Below are 21,573 nucleotides of genomic sequence, written 5' to 3' on the forward strand. Positions count from 1 at the left end.
TTTCTACACAGATCCAGGATCCTTGCCCTGAAGAGAACTTGAGCAAAGAATTTTCCATGGAACTAATTTCTACTGAAGCTCCTTATACATCAGAGTTTGGATGGAGGGTGACTGCATGCATAAATGACAACTGGTTCCCAGAAGAGACAGCTCAATGCCAGCTTCTAGCTTATTTCCAGCATTAGTTCCTATTTCTCAATTGAAGATTTATATATTTCATTGATAAACACCACAAATTAGAGCAAAAAATCAACTCCTTTATTTATCTGTTCTAACAACACTTAAGGCAAGCTATGTGAGGAACTGTTAACAGTAACATTAAGCTTTAGATAATCCTTTCATTTATTCATTCATCCAACATATAATTTTAAGTACCTTTTACGTGCCAGGTTCCAGAGATACAAAAAATGGACACAGTTTCTCCACTACTCAACCTAACAACTTAAAGGATGACAGTAAATTAATAACTAAAAGAACACTGTAAATTAACTATACTTCAATTAAAAAATGGTTTAAAAATTAAGAACTGAAAGGAATGTGTAATTATAAACTGACATATACTGTATTAGTCAGGATGACCTCAATTATGCGGTGGCCACAAACAATTTCAGCATCTCCAGCTTGCAATGACAAAGGTGTATTTCTTGTTCACAAAATAGTCTACTATGGAACCATGCAATTCTCCAGAACAGACAAGGATTGACCTCCAGATGGGAACTCACTATATATATATGAGGTAAAAGCAAGAGAAAATGGAGATGTATTAGATTTGTGGCATGAGCAGCAGTCATTCTGTATATAAATGACTATCAGACTCAAGAAATTAGAAAATAATCTGTATGAAATAATCCAGGCTCTTATTATGTGAGAGAGATTCTAACCACAACCAGGTGGACAGTGAGGGGCATCAGAGAGAATTCACTTGCCCTGTATCTTGATAAAAGCAGACTCATTCATTAAAGATGAACAAATGGGAAAAATGAAATAAAATAAAGAGAAAACAGCCTGCGACCCCAAAAGGAAGGAAATGTCATATTTAAGATGAAGAATAATTACCTGCTTAAGAAAAAGTCTACAAGAGTTATAAGATTGTCAGCAATAGAGCTTTGTGTTTCCCAAGTGTAAGCAGGCTGTAAAAAAAGAAAAGAAAGTAGTAAGACAGCAAGAGATTAACAAGAAGGTGTTCAAGACAGAGGAAGAGAAGAACAGGGAACTAGATAAAATACGGAGATATTATAAGAAAATTAGAAATGTACTGGCAGAATTAAAAATCTGCTCCAAAATTATTTTGAAAGTAAATTAAAATTGTAGAAAAATTGAAGAAATATGAAAAAATTGAGATGCTCTTACAGAATATAGAGGGAAAGGATCGAGATAAATATAATGATAAAGAGCATGACAAATATGAAATGGAAAAAATTCCTTGTGTATGTGTAATTGGTAGTCCTAAAGATGAAGTAAGAGTAAATAGTAGATTATTGAAACAATAATCAAACTCATAATAGAACATTTATGAGTTAAGAAAGTCTTGAGTCAACAATATATCAAACAATTAATGAGAAAAAAATATTTTTTACAAAATTAATGGAAAAAAAACCCCCAAACACTTGAAATAGAATGAAACAAAAAACAAGAAAACAAGTTGTCAATAAATATGTAAATCTATTCTCTTCCTAGCAATGAAAGAAAATGTTTGAAAAGCATCATTTGTCATTTGATTAGGCAATTTAAAACTTTTGGGCTGCTGCTGATGTGCGTGCTGCTTGGTGGAGGGGCCTGGCCTGCAATCTCTCCTTCCTCCCCGCCTCCCGCCCCTGGCAGGACCCATCTCCTGCTGCTGCTGGGACCCTGTGTCATCGCCCGCCCCGAGCACGATGCCTCCCAAAAAGGGAAGTGATGGAATTAAACCACCTCCAATCATTGGACGATTTGGAACCTCCTTGAAAATTGGTATTGTTGGATTGCCAAATGTTGGTAAATCTACCTTCTTCAATGTATTAACCAATAGTCAAGCTTCAGCAGAAAGCTTCCCATTCTGCACTATTGATCTGAATGAGAGCAGAGTACCTGTGCCCGATGAAAGTTCTGACTTTCTTTGCCAGTACCACAAGCCAGCAAGCAAAATTCCTGCCTTTCTACATGTAGTGGATATTGCTGGTCTCGTGAAAGGAGCTCACAATGGCAAGGCCTGGGAAACGCCTTCTTGTCACATATTAGTGCCTGTGATGGAATCTTTCATCTAACACGTGCTTTTGAAGATGATGATATGAGGCATGTTGAAGGAAGTGTAGATCCTATTCGAGATACAGAAATGATACACGAAGAACTTCAGCTTAAAGATGAGGGAATGATTTGGCCCATTATAGATAAACTAGAAAAAGTGGCTGTGAGAGGAGGAGATAAAAAACTAAAACCTGAATATGACATAACGTGCAAAGTCAAATCCTGGGTTATAGATCAAAAGAAACCTGTTTGCTTCTATCGTGATCACAAGGACAGAGATTGAAGTGTTGAATAAACACTTATTTCTGACTTCAAAACCAATGGTCTCCTTCATTAATCTTTCTGAAAAAGACTACATTAGAAAGAAAAACAAATGGTTGATAAAAATTAAAGAGTGGGTGGACAAGTATGACCCAGGTGCCTTGGTCATTCCTTTTAGTGGGGCCTTGGAACTCAAGTTGCAAGAATTGAGTGCTGAGGAGAGACAGAAGTATCTGGAAGCGAACATGACACAAAGCGCTTTGCCAAAGATCATTAAGGCTGGGCTTGCAGCACTCCAACTAGAATACTTTTTCAATGCAGACCCAGATGAAGTGCGTGCATGGACCATCAGGAAAGGGACGAAGGCTCCTCAAGCTGCAGGAACGATTCACACAGATTTTGAAAAAGGATTCATTATGGCTGATGTAACAAAATATGAAGATTTTAAAGAGGAAGTTTCTGAAAACGCGGTCAAGGCTGCTGGAAAGTACAGACAACAAGGCAGAAATTACATTGTTGAAGATGGAGATATTATCTTCTTCAAATTTAATACACCTCAGCAACCGAAGAAGAAATAAATTTTAATTATTGATCAGATAAACATGCAAGTTCCAAAAGGCATATGCTTTTTTTAAAATTAAAATTTCTGAAAACTGAAGGGGCAAATAGAGTTGGGGGGGATGGAACTTTTCTACAAACAGAATTATTTTTATTTGTTTTAAAATTAAAATACTGTGTACCTCCAATGAAATGCAAGTTCACTAACTGTCAACAGCTTTGCTTTTCATGTGATTAAGACCCTACTCCAAATTGTCGAAGCTTTTCAGGAACCATATTACTCTCATGATACTTCATTAATCTCCGTCATGTATTTGCCAAGCCTGACACATTTGACAGTGAGGATAATGTGGCTTGCTCCTTTTTGAATCTACAGGTAATGCATGTTTTACAGTACTCCAGATGTCTATGCTCAATAAAACATTTGACAAAACCAGCAAAAAAAAAAATTTTTTTTAAATTCATTTTTCTCAACTCTGGGAAATTTGTAGTGAAATATGCATTCTCATGCCTCAATGATGAAAAATCACTACAAGCTTAGTGAAAGGCAATCTGATGTTGTATTTTGAAAGTCTTAAACCTTTGGATCCTGTAACTATACTGCTAGGTACTTATTTGGGTTAAGTAGCACAGAGAGAAACACACAAAGATATATGTACAGGGAATGATATTCACCAAAGTCTTACTGAATAATAGAAAACAGGAAACAGTCCCCATATGTCCAACCATCATTAAGCCAATTACAGTGTGTCCCAGTTGCAGACATGGAGAAGACAGGCTTTCAGATTCATCCAGGTTTAGGACTTGCCAAGATGTAACAGGAAGATAGTAGAACAAGAGGGCTCGGGCTGCTGGTAGAGTTTGGTTGAAGGACTGGGTCACGGAGTCCAAGGTAGGTGAGGAGGAAGTCATGAAGAGCTTCCAAAAGATCAGGGAGAAAATCTAGTGGATAACAGCCAATATGATGACGTGGTTGAAGAATCAGGATATTAAAAATGACTGAGTGAGAACGCTGTGAGGGGGGACATGTCATTTCCAACGTGAAACTATCCTGAGTGAAAATCAGAGGATGGATTTGGGAGTGCTTGGCTTGAACAGAGTGAAGGAGGACCTCAAGGTAATAAAAATTACCAGGGTATTCAAAGGACCATTTCCGCTGACACTGAAGTCAGCCAGGAGGAAGGCAGGATGGGAGTGGAGAGGTCTGTGAAATAAGTGCCAAAATCTTCCATGTATGAGAGGGGTCTATTAGTCTGCTAGGGCTGCCATAATGAAGCACCATACACTGGCTTACAAAAGGGAAATTAACTTTCTCGCAATTCTGGAGGCTAGAAGTGCAAGATCAAAGTGTTGGCAGGGCAGATGGCTGTCTTCTCCCAGTGTCTTTACATGGTCTTCCCTCTGTAAGTCTGTGTCCCAGTTTCACTTTCTTATACAGAGATCAATAATATTGGATTAGGGCCCACCTCAATGACCTAATTTAATGTTATTCACCTCTTTAAAGACCTTATCTCCAAATACAGTCACATTCTAATGTACCGGGGGGTGGGGTGTAGGACTTCACCTTACGAATTTGGAGAGGGAGGCACAGTTCAGCTTATAACAGGGAGTGGCCAGGAGGTCTGTAAGTGGCAAAAACCAGAAGAGACAGAAAGGAGTGTATCAAATGAGATGAATATAAATTAAGGAGAAGTGAATTTTTGTGGCTGTGTGGTATGGTAAAACACCAACTTCACCAATCCAGTTGTACACAGAATGGGAAAGAAAAGGCTCTCCATTTAAGAAAGTGACCACTCATAGGATTTTTCCTATCACCAGTGGTGAGGCAGGTGAAGCAGGTGAGGCAGGTAAGGAAGAAGATAAAAGAAATATTTAGTAAAGAAGTTAAGGACTTAGCAGAAAGAAATTTCAGTCAAAATGGTACAGTAGATCCATAATTTCTCACACTCTCACTTTGCTAAACACATGCCAATGTGACCAAATAGAAAAAGAGCAAACAACAAAACATAGCCAGGCTTTTAAAGAAGCTAGTATCACCCTGGACCAGGAACATAGTGGAATCATCAATGGCTAAAGCACAGTCCTGCAGAGTGCTAATGCAGATGCTGGCAGGTGCTGAATTGTTCATCATCTCTGGGAATAAATATGCCCCAAGGATTGGGGATGGTCCTCTGTCTCTCCCTAGAAAAGCTAAAATAAAATCACTTAGAGTTTATGAAGTATACCAATGAGCTCCGTTTTACTAAATCCAGAAGTCAGTTCTCAACCCTCGTATTCTTTTTCCTACTGTTTTTAATCACGCTGTCTTCTTTTTGAATCCTCTTTGCAATTCTTTTACACTTTCCTCTGAAATGTTTTCTTCACTTGGCTTCACGAACACCTTCTTCTCATATTTCAATGGCCTCTTTCTCATCTTCTTTATAGGCTCCTCTTCATCTCCTCCACCTCTAAACATGGGCATAACCAAGAACTTGACCCTCAGCCTTGTTGATTCTCTTCTCTGTTCACATTCTCTTCCTCCACGACTTCACTCATCTCCTGGCCTAACAACCATGGACAACTCCCAGATTAGATGACTGTCCCAAAGCCAACTTCCCACCTGACATCTCCACTTGGATACCCAACTTCCTACTTCACATCTCCACTTGGATATCTTGTAGGCATTCTAAATGAAAACGTCTAAAACTAAACTCTTGCTCTCTGCCCCTTCCTGCCACATCCCCACCGAACCCACATGGCCCAAATCTGCTCTTCCTGAATTCTTTGCCATCTTAGTGAACAGCAACCCAACCATTCCAATACAACACAATTATTGGAGTTGTTCTTGATTTCTCTCTTTCTAGTTTAGTCCACATCTAATCCATTTAGTGAATCTTCAAGATCCTAATAACCTCCATCACTTCCACCCTGATTGTTCACTGCACTCACTCCAGCTGCACTGGCCCCCTTCTTGTGTCCCAAGTAGGCAAAGCTCCTTCTGCCATAGGACCTTTGCACTTCTTTCCTCTGCTTAGAATTCTCCTCTCCCTTATTCAAGTCTTGCTTGAATATCACTTCCAGCAAGTCCTTCCCTACTCATGTTACAATAAGAGAGCCAGAATGATCACTCTGCCATAGACCTAGAAAGTAATCTGCCCAAATTTGAACAGAGAAGCAAAGGGCTCAAGAGAATGCCTTCAAATATAACAAACTGGGCTATTAATGAGCTCATGACCCTAGTCATCAGGTGAAGATGGGAAATTATTTTTATGTCAATTCAAAAAGCTGCAGCTGAGAATGTACATAAACAGTGATAACGTACAAGTCACACTCCAGCTGACCAGGGTGGATGCTCACTGAGAGGCGGTAGGAGCTGGAGGTTGGGGGTTGCCCACGTGGAATACTGGCCTAATTTATTGAGAATTCACTAAGTGCTGGGCCCTTGCTAAACACTTTGAAAGGATTCTCTCATTTAATTCTTATAACAGCCTTATAAAGTTGGTATTATAGTTATTCCCATTTTACAGATGTATTGAGGACTAGGTGTAATGCCTGAGGTTGATGTATAAAGAAAAAGATATGCGTACATTATTTAGCATTATAAAAAGCAATTAATAACTGGATCATTAATAAGAATAAAATCCTTTTATAAATCATACAAGCATGCTAAATTCCTCATCTTTCACAGCACAGAATCAATATATATTGCATAAAGTTAAAGAGTATAGCACAGAATGAAAAATCAAGAGATGTACGCATCAGCACATCACCTGGGATGAGTCTGGAGGTAACCAAGGGAACACCTGAGAGAGAAAATGGGAGGAGACCAAGGATCCCCTTAGGGGAGGAGGTGGTTATTTTCTATATGATCATCTCTATACTATTCAAATTTTATGATCAATACACACATTACATTTCTAAGAAAAATTCCTTAAGTGTGTAAGTGGGGAGTTGAAAAAACAGCTGTGCGGACAGTTGGCAAGAGTGGTGGCATGTAGAGATCGAGAGTGTCCTCAGCTGTTTCGAAAGGAACAGCTGACAATCCCGGAATCCACAGAGAAGACACGTTCCAGAAGAAGGAGTCAACTCAGCTCAGGACTCCCCAGAGTGGTGTCTCCTGCCCACCCCATCCCACTCCCTCACTACTAGCTCTGTGCCACACTCAGTGTCTCTGAGCACTGGAGGAGCCATCCAGACTTGACGTGAAATCTGCAGTTTTCATGTCTATTTGGTACTTCCTCTGGTCATTAAGCATATATACATATCAATATAATTATACACATGTATTTATGAATATTATACATGACTGTAAGGGGTGATTTGCATGTTGCACATCAGACGACTGGGACTTAGGTGTGTGGGTCAGACAGAGCGAAGCTTCCAGAAAGCGAAACACTGGACACTTCATCACAACAACAGACAAGCACACAGCCTCTACAACTAAACTCTTCTCAGTCAGTCCTGGACAAGGCCCTCTTCTATCAAGATCACATCATTTTGATTATAAGCAATTTTAAACAACCATGTAATTATCATACGGGACTACCATCATAGACTTGGTTGTCAATGAAGTGTTAATATCCTAGCACAGGGCTCCGTAGGTGGAACATTTTAGCCCAAAACAAATTGGAGTGCAGAGAACTTCTTTTTAAGGGAGCAAAGAAAGATGCTTTTCTGCAAAGATCCCCTAAATTGATAATTTACCTTAAGAATGAAGAAGGGAGATTTTACGGAAGATTGCAACTATTGAATCATTCTGTTGTTAAATCAATTATTGCATCTGATTAGTTTTCCAGTAATGCTTGGAGTGGAGAAAATGTTGTTGGCAAAACAGTAAAAATCTGGCAGCTCAGAAATTTAAACATTAGCAGCCATTCAGAAACAAACAGAGGCAACTTAGGACAATGCAGAAGAATCCTTTTGATCTAATTACTTCCACTAGTAAACCCTGCCGGTTTTTCTTCTCACTGATTTATTTAGTTTCACACCATGAGCTCAATTAATTTCTTTTTACTCAGAGGTCATGTAAATTCATATCTTCACTATAAATATTTTGAAATGTCTAACAACTGTGCAATGCTTTGTTAACCCTTTGGTACCTGAAATTACCACATGCATGAAAAGATTACAAATACCTGCTACACAGAAGGCACTCAGGAGAGCATTATTTAAATAATATGATATAATTAAATCATATTAAATGACTATAAAGATCAGTAATAGTTTAGAAAGTGAGACCATATTTAGACTCCGCAATGAATAAACATAGAGCAGTTGGATTAAATGCCAAGCCAAGCAGAAAATTGTCAATGTGCAAATAATTAAACTTTTGAATAAAAAAGAGCAAATATTTAATAACTGAAGACTACTGAAATTCCAGATCACTGTGAAGGAGTTTTGTTTCTACAGTGTTCCCCTTTGGTGTATTTCAGCTACAAGTTCTTAGCCAAAGCAACCTCTGCATTTCACCTGTGGACATGATGCCTTCAAACAGAATCGACAGAGACAACAGTTTACTTTCCCCTTCAGGCATCACCATCAGATAGCTAGGTATAAACCTTTATTCAAGCCCCAGACAATTATCTAAATATCAGACAGGAAAAAAAAAAAACCAGATGATCAAGGAATATACTTAGTAAATCACAGCATTTGTTTTCATAACTCAGTTGAATTCATCTTAACCTTCTAAATTTTGTTTTACAGAATCAGAATCATCTTCTAGGCACTGTATCTGAAAATACACCTTGGAACAGAAGAATCTGATATTCAACTTCAGCTGCAATTCCTGCCAAATTGAATAATGTTACATTGTCTTACCCTTTATCGAGCACTTTGAAGCAAAAGTTCTTGGGAGGAGGGATTTTTTTTGTACAGCAGTGAGTGATGTAGAAGGATAAAGGAAAGAAAGTAGTATTTTTCTTCCTACTTATTCTGGGGCATTTTATTTATTTTCAACCTGTTTTACATTAATGACTCACCAAAGCCTCTACAGACACTGTGAGATGTGTATGTAAAATAAGAAGGCAGAGGAAATCACTAATTTAATCAAAAGCCACATTCCAAAAGTAGCCTGGCATTGTTGTTACACACTCAGCTTTTAGTAGCTACACGCACCTGGATTCAAATCCCCAGTCTGTCACTCACAAATCCCATGATCAGTAAAGCAGATAGAGTAATGCCACACATCTCGGAGGGCTGGGAGAAAAGTAGACCAGGAGTAATGAAAGTGTAGCACATAGAGCGTTGGTGCCTGATCAGTAATCAATAAATAGCTATTGTTACTCAAAAACATTTTAGTTTTTGGACCATGGTTTACTCTTTCCCTTAGGCAAAAATGTGTAAATAGTGGTTCAAATTCCAGGTTAGGTTTCCAAAGCCATTTTCCTCAAAATGTTTATAGCCCGGCATTAATAGTTTTATAAAACCAAACAACCAGCTTCCCCGGATCACCAGCTGTGACTTCCATGAGCGTCTTGCCAGCCAAGCCCCACGCCCACCCTCCTACACCAGACTCTGCCTCCTTCGGCGCCTTCAGAAGTTTGGGGATGGGGAGTCCCTACCGCACCCGCTGGGGCTGCATCAGGAAGAAGTGATCCCGGTGACACAAGCCAGAGTTCTGTGCCTTTCCTGCAGAAACACTGCCACCCCCAAATGTGGCTTTATAACCCCATGAAGCTGGGTTCTTGGGAGACTCCCAGAGCTTGGCAGTGATAGGGCATCACTCTGGCCAACCAAACAAGAGCCTTGGAGCCAGACCAAGGAACACTCTGTTCTCGAGCAGTCTTACCCTCCTGGGGCACAGTGCTCAGAACATTGCAGGAAATCAATAAAGGTTAATTAACTTCAGATCACAAACGGCCCCTCACAGTTGGCCTCCGGCTCCTCAACGTACTGTGTCTGTTCGTGTCTCTGCAACTCGACTGGGAGTTTTCCTTTTGCCTGAAATGCTCTCCCTCCCATTTCCTCCGTGTGAGCCAATAATCATCCTTGAAGACCCAGCTCAGAGGCCACTCCCTCCCAGCACCCTTTCCTGGGTCCTGTGGAAGTCAATCTCTCCGAGGGTGCATGGCAGCTCTCCTCTCCCTGCTCTGTCCTGCACTGAAACTTTGTAAGGGCTTTCTGGCTCTCATGCAATTGGAGTCATCTGGGCAGCTTTGTGAACAAAGAAGATCTTTGGACCTCACACCCAGGGACTCCATGATAGGCTGGTGAGGGAGCCAAGAGCCTGCTCAGCTAACAGACTCCCTGGATGGTTCCAATGGAGGGGAAGGCATGGTGTGGGAAACAGAGCATCCGTGCAGAGATGCAGTTGTACTTGCTGCCATATCCCCACCACTTACAGTGCCCCAAACATAGCAGGTGCTCAACAAATGTTTGCTGTTCAAAGAGGGGGGGCATTAAAACAAGTGGGTATTCATCTACTCACAAATGAGTGTTTATTGAGTGTATACTAATTATACAAGGTCCTACCAACCCTGAAGCAGGTCGTCATCAACATCCACTATGGAGCATGAGGAGCATGAAATCAGTTGGAAATAAAGGTTCCAAAGACGTGGCTGTCACCCTGCTGCAGAGCCAGTTAATTAGAATTTGTGAGGCTTGTCTTTAGGCCAGTGGTTCTCAACTGTATCTGCACACTGGAATCGCCTGGGGACTTTAAAATCCTGATACCTTGACCTCCATCCCCAGGGCTTCTGAATATGACTGAGATCGAGTGTGTGCACCAAGATGTTGAAAAGCATTCCTGGGTGAATCTTCCATGCAGCCAGGTGTCTGGCCAATTGACATCCTTCAAAGTCCTATGACCCCCATTCCTGAGCTAAATAAAGTACATTCTTTACTGGGCGTGTTTCCTTCAACAAACTAATAGCCCTAGGCAATGCTCAGGCTGGCTTGTTTCAGCCCACCTTATCAGAGTCAAACCCCACCACCCTCCATGGACTCTAAACTGTTTACTTCACCTACAACCAATCAGAGACTTGGGCACAAGCAGATCAGGCACCTTGTGACCCTGCCTTAGAAAAGACCCCAACAGCTGGCCCTCAGTGCTCATAAAAGACACCTCTTGTCTGGGTGGCCCGCTATTGTCTATGACAGTGTGACCTCATAGACTCCTTTCTATTCCCATACTTTATTTCTGAAAAATTCTTTTACCAACCTGTGCATCACCATGTCGCCAATGGGCCCCTGGCTGTGGCGCCCGGCCCCAGGGCCGAGTCGTTGCTGCAGGTTCACATAGCACACTATTTGCACTTCTCCTACAACACTCAGCGTGTACCTGTGTATACCTGCCTCCCTTTCCCAAATCTGCTTACTGAACTCCCTCTCTCACTTCTCACCTGATTCTAAGCTTCTTGAAGTCAGGTACCAAATCATATTCCTCTTTTGTTTCCCTATAGTGCCCATGACAGGAGTCTATTCTTAGGAGGTATACTATAGTGATTTATAATAAGAAATATATATATTTGGTCTTGTCCCTGTTCCTTGCACGGAACATCCCTTGATTTTAAATAGTTTTAAGTTCTTAGAAGTCATATTCATATTTGAATGCTAATTAATCTGTGTTGTGAAAACATGTGTAAATAATGGTGATAAATAAAAGAGCAAGTGACCGATAGGAAAACTAACTCTGGCTTTAATGAGGCTGTATTTCAGGCTGCTTTTGGTTTTTAAACCATGTATAAAGCTCTTGCCTTACAGTTATTACACTCTGCAGGACTGGTTATTTGATTATTAGATAGTTTCAATATTGGTTTAAGTAAAATAGGTTTTCATGGACTACATTGTAGTTCTGAATATCTGTGTATTATTCTGAATTGTAATGCCTTTAGGAAATAGTGAATAAGGGATATATTCAATTTTCCATAGATTAAAATGGTGTGGTGTGCATTACCCAGGTCTGGTAACATGGCAGAATGTAGATGGACCAAATGCTGGCTTTGTTCCGTAGCAGCTGTGTGACCTCAGACAAGTTGCTCACCCTCTCTGATATTCAGTATCTGCATGTCCCAAGTGGGGATGTAGTATCAACCTGTGGGAGGGGGGGATGTTGATGAGGATTAAGTGAGATTAATGAGAAATCCCTATCACAGTTTGTGGTACATAAGCTGAGTTCAAAAATTACTAGTTACCATCACCTTACCCCTAGAGGTGTCTGGTATGCTAATATGTGAACCTAGTCCTCGACATCCAGCCTGACCAGAACCCTAACTTTGTGATGGAAGATTTTGTCCATTTAGATGTAATATTCTTTTTATATTGTTTTATTATATTTAAAAACTTTTTTCCAGTTACATCCTCATGGTTTACTAAAAGAAGTATTTTATGACCATTAGCTAAAGCACTAATAAAAAATGCTTTTGCAAAAAAGATTAGAAATTTGAAATTTCATAACTGGGCCAGAAACACTAGAATTTTCTTATTATAGCAGATTTATCATTTCAATAGCAAATGTTCCTAGTTGAAAGGTCTTACCGCAAGAGATTAATGTTAGTAATTCTTCTCAAGGGTAGCCAAAATCTCCTTTGTGTTGCATGTTTTGTGGAATAAAAGAAAATAGCTTTGATTGGTGATTTGAGGACAGGGTCACAGTCCCTGGGATGGGGGTGGGAGTCCTTTGGTGCCTCCTTTATGGCACCTTCCAGATGCCTCTGTCCGTGGTGCTGACCTCCAGACAAACTGTGCTCCAGTTTAAGTATTTGACGACCCAGGGTTTCTACCATGCCAGGCACCTAGAGAGCTCCCTTTGGTTTGTTGTTGCTGTTCTTCTCTGTTGGGTCTGTGTCACTTTAAAGCTCTTCTTAGACTTCCCCAATTCTCAAAAGGCCAACTTGTTCCTGGTTACTATTTTTTAAATGCTCTTGTCCAGTGTCTTGTTTCATGCCATAGTTCAGAGTTTTCTGAAATGTCTCCTGGCCCAAGTCACTCATGATTGCTGAGATTTAAGTCCCCTCTAGTGATATTCTCATTCCTTCATCCCACAAACTTTTAATGCTCCCTTCCAGTTTAGAGAAATCTCAGGCTCCCTGCTGTGTTTCTCCTTTACTCTCACACTATGATCACCCAACACTTCAGAGGCCAATTGCAAGACCAGGTTGTCACCTGTGCTTGTGACTGACAGGCTACAGATCCCAGGTTCCAATGACCCCCTTCATTGGATTCCACTAATTTGTTAGAGTGACTCACAGAACTCAGAGAAACAGTTTATCTACTAGATTACTGGTTTATTGTAAAAGGACATAACTCAAGAACAGCCAGATGGAAGAGATGTAATAGAGCAAGGTCTGGGGAAAGGGCACAGAGCTTCCATGCCCTCTCCCAGCACATCACTCTCCCAGCACCTCCACATATTCACGAACCCAGAAGCTCTTCTAATCCTGTACTTTAGGGTTTTTATCAAGTCTCCCTTACATAGTCAAGGTTAATTAAATCATTGGCCATTGGCAGTTGACTCAACCTCCAGCCTCTCTCCTCTCCCTAGAGGTTGGGTTGTGGGACCAAAAGTTCCAACTCTCTAGTCAATGGTTGGGTCCCCAGGAAATCAGTCCCCACCCTTAGGAGACCTAGGGGCTTTCCAGAATTCACCTCATTAACATAATAAAAGATACCTTTTATCACTCTTCTCTTTAAGGAAATTCCAAGAGTTTTAGGAGTCTACTAATTTAAAATGAACCCAAATGATAAAGAAAAGCTGAGATTTTCATCTGGAAAAACCTAAAATACTAGAAAGCATATTTCAACTAAACATCCAAAATATAATGAGTTTTCAGTTTCCTCCCTCCAAAAAGCATAAGATTACATTTTAAACTATATGTTATACAATAACATATTGAAAAAAAGGGGGAAATGTGTTTAAAGAAGAACAGTACAGCCATTTTCTAATACCACTAATAAAGTTCACAGACTGTGAATGTGAGAGACAAATAGAAATAAAAGATAAATTCATGAATTAGAAACTCAGTCCAGGGACCTGAGTCATTCGCTGATGAATTTCACACATTTTAAAGAATTCTGAGGCCAATGCACATAGAACAGATGTCCTGGTAACATGTTAAAATGTGCAAAAAAAAAAAAAAAAGGCTAAGTAGTTAATGTATCTCCCAGATGGAACCCTACTTTAGGGAGGATTACTATGTAATATGTGGTCCAAATCAGGACACTTACGAGTGAAAGGGATGCTACCAGTAAATACTGCCAGAACAACCAGAGCAACCTGGAACTGTCTCAGGAGATCTAGGAAGTACGGTCAACCAAATAGATGACAAATACCCCAAACACCACAAAGACCTTCAATTGTCTTCACTTAAAGCCTACTGACTTCACACATCTGCTTTCTCCTTTACATAGCTTTATATAGCTTTCCTTTTTCCAGTTTTATTGATATATAACTGACAAATAAAAATTGTGTATTTTTAAGGTGTAAAACACGATGTTTGAGATATACAGAGACTGGAATTTCTACCATAATCAAGTTAATTAACACATTGGTGTGATGAGAACACTTAAGATCTACTCTCTTACCAACTTTAAGTATAGAACACAATATTATTAACTATAGTCACCATGCTGAACATTAGATCCCCAGAATGTATTGATCTTATAACTGAAAGTCTGTATGCTTTGACCAACCTCCTCCTGTTTCCTTGACTCTCCAGCCCCTAGTAACCACTGTTCCACTTTCTGGTCCTATGAGTTTGATTTGTTTAGATTCTACATATAAATGAGACCATATTTGTCTCTCTCTGTCTGGTTTATTTCATTTAGCATTATGTCCTCTGGGTCCACCCATGTTGTTACAAATGGCAGGATTTCCTTCTTTCATTGTATATGTACACCACCTTTTCTTTAGCCATTCAACCATCAACAGATATTAGGCTGTTTCCATGTATTGGCTACTGAGAACAATGCTGCAATGAACAGGGGAAAGCAGACAGTCCTCTCTCTCCTCTTTCATCTTCTTTTTCTGTGGCTATGATTCCCTACATCAATAAAGCTCTCTCCTTATTCCCTTTCCCCATTTTAAAATAAATTCTTTCTTCTAGATTCTATGTTGCCTCCATTCTGCCAAGCCCATCCCAACTTGCCATTACTTGGAACTGAAAAATAGTGTTAATATTTTTGTTACATTTATGGAAGAGTTTAAAGTGATTTGTTTTCAAAGTTAAAAGCAGTTGAATTGACTGTTTTATAATTCTTTTTCTACAAAAAGACATTTTGATAATTAGGACAACCACCCCTCCCACCACCACCACCAAAGATATCCATTCCCTAATCTCTGGAACTTGTGAATATGCTGAATTACATGACAAAAGGGGTTTTGCAAGTGTGACTAAAGTTATGGATTTTAAGAGAGTAAGATCACCCTGGATTATCTGGGTAGGTCCAATACACTTAATGAGCCCTTAAAAGTAAAGAACTTTCTCCAGCTAGACACAGAAGGGACACAGCAAAAGAGCAAGTCAGAGGGATTCTAAATGTGAGAAGAATTCAAAGCTTTTATTGACTGTGAGTTGGAGAGGGTCAAGTGATGGAAGGGGCCTTGTGCCAGGACCAGAAGGAGCCTCTAGGAATGAAGGGTGGCCCCCAGCTGACAGCCAGCAAGGAAGCACAGTCCTACAGCCACAAGGAACTGCTTTCAATCAACAACCAGAATGTGCTTGAAAGTAGAAAGGAACACAGTCCTGCCAACACCTTGGTTTTGTCCCAGTGAGATTCTAAGTAAAGGACCCAGTTGAGGCATGCTGTACCAGGGCTCCTGGTCTCCAGGACTGTGAAAGAATAAATAAGTGCCTTAAGCCACTAAATTTGCAGCAGTTTGTTACAGCAGCAATAGCAAACTAATGCAGTATATATGCATTATAGTTGACCCTGCTTAAGCTGGGGAGGAACGGTTCATGGGTTAGTGGCTCCTAATAAATTTAAAAATCACCTCCCTCATCTTTACTTTAGGCTGTTTGGACATATGGTGAATGTGCTAATTGATTTCTCAATCACTCATGTTTTCAGATCAAAGGATAGACATAGCAACCCAGAGGGACTCCTCAAAGCTCACATCATTACTGTCCAACTTAGTTCGTTATTCTCAACAAAACTCTCAGGGAAAAAACTTCCTCATTTGGCTTTTTCTAAACACCTCTCCATCCATGGAAGAGACATAAGCAAAACAATTTGCTTCTTTAGCATGCAAGGGACATGGGACCCTGCAGTACATGACCAGAAAGGAAGAATAATTAACCTGAATTTATAAATGGAACAAGAGATTGGTAGGTCTTTGATGCAGAAATAACCAGTCAGTTCTGGATGTTGACTCAATTTATCAGTCACATCAACCTTAAGAAGACCCTTGCATCTTATAACACCGAGCAACATCAATGTTAACAATAAAATAAATTAAAAATGTTGCCAATTTTCCACTAATCAAAAAAATTCCTGTTTATCTTTTCATCTGCCATAAATTCCTATAATATGTCTGTGGCAAGATAATCTATTAAGACACAAATTTATATTCTTGTTTCTGCTACTGCAGTAGGATCCAGGAAAAATAAGGCAAATTTTACCCCCTTCTTCTAGATAAACAGGCTTGAGCTCTGAGTTCAGGGATCCCTGAAATGTCAGATTTAGGAGTTGAAAACAGAAATTGCCAGAAACCTGAAAAATAACTCTGTCCAGGCTTTGGAATCTGTTACTAGCCAAAAAGATGGATGTGGCTTTGAGTTTAGAGATGGCAGAAACAGCCTGGAAATTAGGAGACTGGAGTGGTAAATGCAGGGCACTGCAGGGCTTGCCCCCTGGCCCACTGACTGTCCAGGATGTCTGATGGGAAGGTCTGGGATGCAGGAGCCTGAACACAAGAGGCTGTGACCTTGGTTGATGTGGAGAATGATGTCCACACCCACACCTGGTACAGCAGGAGAAGGGCTTCCTGACTCACAAGAGACCATAACACACATCTCAGCAGTGACCACAATGGCCTACAAACTTGGAGCCCCTTCCCCAATTCCTCTACGCTGCAGAATAGCAAGGGACTCCTGGGTCCCTCTCATATGCAGAGGCCTCCAGGAATGACTGATACTGGGTAGCTGGCTAGCCTCACCAACGGATGTTAAAATTGAGATTTAATAAGATATAGAAACATACAGCAATATGGTGTTTTGTACACAATCATTGTGGAGCAAATTCATGTCAGCCACCAGTGTATATGTGGATGAATATGTGGGGAGAGTGGATGAAAGCAATCCAAGAAATTAGCTATGAAAAGAAAGGAAAGTGGAAAGGGCCCTGCTCATTTCTTCTCAAGGTTTTCTCCATCATTTGTGTTTGCTGGTGTGCCTGGGTATTTCCCAGGCATAAGCAAGACTGTAGAGGAGCCTGGAAGAAGACCCGGGAGGGAGGGCTGCTTCCAGGCCTCTGCTGGAAACCACAACCAGCATCACATTGGGTTGTAACGTGCCTGCATTCCTTTTGGGTTGGGCAATCCAGTTTGCTGCAGACCATGGCGTGTTATCTGAACATGTGGCTTTGGGCTTTATTCCTGTGACAAAGTCCAAATCAGTGCTGAGGAACAATTATGACTCTGCCAGGCATATTTGTGCTGCAAAAGGAAGAGATGGGAGCTGACACTAAACACTGTAGCATTTTCCCACTTCTAATGCCTATGCTAGTTTCAGTGACGATACACTCAGGTAAATACGCTGCTTGCAATAAATCAGCTGCCTACTTACTCCCTTTGCATTAAATCCCTCTCTCACTCACACACACACACAGAACTGGAAGAAAATTAAACCCATGAAGATACTTTATTAGTGGAAAGTCACAGCTGACTTAACTTTCAAAAGTCAGGCAATTCGAAGTTCCTTCTGCAACTTTATCTCATCTCCACCACATAAGCACACAGTGAAGCATGAAACCTAAATACGCAGATGGAATATCTTTGTACAAAGGGGACACATTCTTGCAGTGATGATTTCGCCATTTCTTGCTCTGTATCTTTAAAACGACTTCCACCAGAGTTGCATTCTCACCCATCTCTCTTCTACTTGAGCTCCTTCCATGCTCAACACAAACACTGGGCTTAAAAGATGTATTTCATGCTAATAAGAGAGTCAGGGCAGAAAAAAGAATGGCAGGAAAGTTCTCAGGTCCCAGTCCCCATGGCCAGCTTGGCCACTACCTGCCACAATGATCATTCCCAACTCTGCCCCTTGGGAAAATCCATTCCCCATGATGACTTGAAGACGACTTCCCCACTTCCCTGACGACCCACACTTGTCACCTCCCTAGAACTCCAGCTCAAAACTCACCTCCTCCAGAAAGTCTTTTCTTATTTAATTGTTCCATCAACTCTTTTGACACATGGGCATTCCGTTACTAATAAAATGCTTTGCCCTCATTGACATGTAGATTTATAAGTGAGATAAAGCACAGCTAATGTTAATTAGAGGCTGAACGTTCCCATAGCAAGCAGATTATTCTTCGATGAGTAATAGAGTAGAATTGTAGCTTGTGGTATTCAATACAATTTTTGGAATTTCATAAGAGCTCTGTAGACCACATTGCTGGGTCAATTTAATATGTGGAGCTCTGTAAGAGAAGGAACATGGGACAGAAGAGACAGCATTGAAACAGGAGTCAGAAGGAAGCCCATTCAAAATCTTATGACTTGCTGTTTGCCTCGTGTTCTGCATAATCAGAATGTAAATTCCCTGAAAATGAGCTTTGTGGCCCTCCTCTCCCTGACACACACATATCCCATATAATGCATAACTGGGTGATCATCGACATTTACCAGGCACTCCACAAGTATTGCTAACCTTTATGTACACGTGTGACTGGGGCCAGAATCAGTTCCAGTGCTTTTACAAGGAAATAGGCAAGTTTATAAACGTACAGCCTACCGCACTTGGAAGAATTGATGGAGACAACTTAGTCTAGAATTTTTATTTAATTTTAATTTTTTTTGGAAGGGCTAATTAGGTTTGTTTGTTTGTTTGCTTATTTATTATTTTTTTAATGGAGATACTGAGGATTGAACCCAGGACCTGGTGCATGCTAAGCATGTGCTCTACCACTGAGCTACACCTTCCCTCACAGAACTTTATGTTACAGAGAGACAGGGTCAGGCTGGCTTATTCAAGAAAACAGCGCCAATAAGTGACTCAGGTAGTTCAGATTCAGCCCTGCGTTCCTCTCAAGGCCTCACGTCCAGCATGTAAGGGGAAATCCGGTTCAAAACCTCAATATTATGATGTGAAAGCTTTCAAGCTATGGAGGAAAACTGCCCTTTACAACGACATCATATTTTTGTGTCTACTGGCAAAACTTTTTGCCTGATGATTTTTTTCTATATGGGCTAAACATTTTGCATAATATTTTAAAGCTTGTTTAGGATCATACATGGCTGCATATATCCAGAGATTCCCCAAGTAGTAGTGGCTTAAATGAGAATGACATTAATTCTTCTGTCACCTAAAGATGCCCAGCAGCAGGGGAGCCAAGCTTGCCATGGGCCCATGTCCCTTCTGCTCCACATCTTTCCCATATTACTTTTGGGTTCAAGGGTCTCCTCGAGCTCCATCCACCTCCTCCAGCAAGAAGGAGAATGGGCAGAGGAGGGCATGCCCTTCTCTTTTAGAAGCCCTCTTGGAGGTCCCAAATAATAGTTCTGTTTATAGCACCTAAATTAGAACTTAGTTATGTGACCCCACCTGGCTGCAAATGACCCTCTGTATAGCATGGGGAACTATATTCAATATCTTGTAGTAACATATAATGAAAAATAATATGAAAAGGAATATATACATATATATATATATATATATATATATATATGTATATATATACACACATAATTGAATCCCTATGTTGTACTCCAGAAACTAACACAACATTATAAATCAGCTATACTTCAATTAAAAAAAAAAAAGAGGAAGAAGATTGCTGATTCTTCCTTCCTATTTCTCACGGCGGGAGGACTACCATGAGGAAGTCTGGAAAACACGAGTGACTCAAAATTTAGGTTTTAAATAAATGCAAAAGATTTTTCACTTTGGACTTCACCAGCCCCTTTAATCCCTTCCCAGATAGCTGCTCAAAATGAGAGCCTGGCCCTTATACTTCATGTAGAAAACATGTGGAAAACCTACATTGCTATGAGCCAAACACGCTTCTGAAATGCTATCTCAAAATGAGACTAGTACTAGTTCAACACTGTAACCAAAGTCAATGAAATACTCCTTCTCTGAACAGCCTGTCTCCTCTCCACTGCTCCCATCTCCAATGTCCTATTGTCAACAGTGAAGAAATTTCACACATCCATCAACCTTCTTCACAATTAATTATAATAATACTGTGATTGTTGGGATTTCTGAAGGCTCCTTTTACCATTAAATTCACTTTACATCCTACAAGTTACCTCACCTCTCTGAATCTCTGTTATCTCATTAGAAAAAATAAGCACCTTAGAAAAGACAGTCCCTAAAGTCTGTCCCAGCCCAAACACATCCCACGATTCTGCGACAGGATGACCAAAGAGCAAAGCCATCATGTGTCATGCAAGTGAAGCTTTAAACATCTCTCGCCATGTTTCAGAAAGAACTACAGCCATTTAAAAATAATATGACAATTCTTCTGGATGAATTCTTCTGAAGAAGAAATCGTTTGTGTACATCATCCAGTCTTATCACACTCTCACAGCTGCCGACGAGAGGCAATACACCATTTCATTTTCGGAGGGTTGGTGAAATGAAAAGTGATCGAGCCTCTCAGGTAAGTACCAATTAAAATGATTTCCAATCATTTTAAATGACTGTTATGTAATTGTCACTGCTCTTAGAAGAACTAGGACTTTGTCTTTTTGCAAGGGGGAAGGAATCCTCTTGCTTCCCAAGTAGGCGGAATTATCTGATTTTGTCAAGTGCTTCTGCAACACATATTCTGCAGGGCTCACTGTAATTTCAAGTTCAAAGCAGTAGGGACAACATTGTGTGCTGCAGCCTGAGAAGACCAGAGTCGTCTATTTTTCTATTTCCCTCTGTTGCCTTGGCTTCTTGTCCAGTATCTGTGTGTGCCCCACTCAGTCACATAAAGAACAGTGTTCTATGGACAATTTCTGGTGCTCCCTTCCTGCCCAGGTCTCTCTCATGAGTGATAAATTATACAAAAAGCTTTAACCTCCAAGCACTCGTCCATTTGCCCTTCAAATCATAGTGTAAAATGTAGTGTTTTATCTCTAAAGCAGTTTAGATTTCTCACTCCCCCAGAGTTAGATAAAGGAGAATTGTATTTTAAATACAGTATCACCCAAAAGTGAAAATGGGAAAGCGCACCTCCTAAGAATCAAAGCAACATTTGCAAAAACAAAAACAAAAACAAAAAACTTTTTGCAGCCCAGTGACTACTTTTGTGTACTCAAAATGTCACTCAATACCTTGCACACAGGACTTGCCTAGCCCCAAGTAATATGAATGCTGGCTACCATGAAATAACTCTCTTCAAGTTTTGCTTAAGGGAAGTAGCTTAACTGTTAAGTATAGGACCCCACAGGAAAAAAGGAAG

At 40.3% G+C, this 21,573-nt stretch overlaps 1 protein-coding gene and 1 pseudogene across 1 annotated transcript in view; one reads left to right on the top strand and one right to left on the bottom strand.

Moving 5' to 3' along the window:
- KIAA1217 (KIAA1217 ortholog) overlaps nucleotides 1–21,573 on the bottom strand; it is a 673,163-nt gene that overhangs the window by 559,936 nt on the left and 91,654 nt on the right. The window lies entirely within an intron of this gene.
- Nucleotides 1,807–3,232, top strand: LOC105079244 (obg-like ATPase 1 pseudogene; annotated as a pseudogene).

This window comes from Camelus bactrianus, chromosome 35 (assembly GCF_048773025.1).
Source record: "Camelus bactrianus isolate YW-2024 breed Bactrian camel chromosome 35, ASM4877302v1, whole genome shotgun sequence".
In the NCBI taxonomy this organism is placed as follows: Eukaryota; Metazoa; Chordata; class Mammalia; order Artiodactyla; family Camelidae; genus Camelus; species Camelus bactrianus.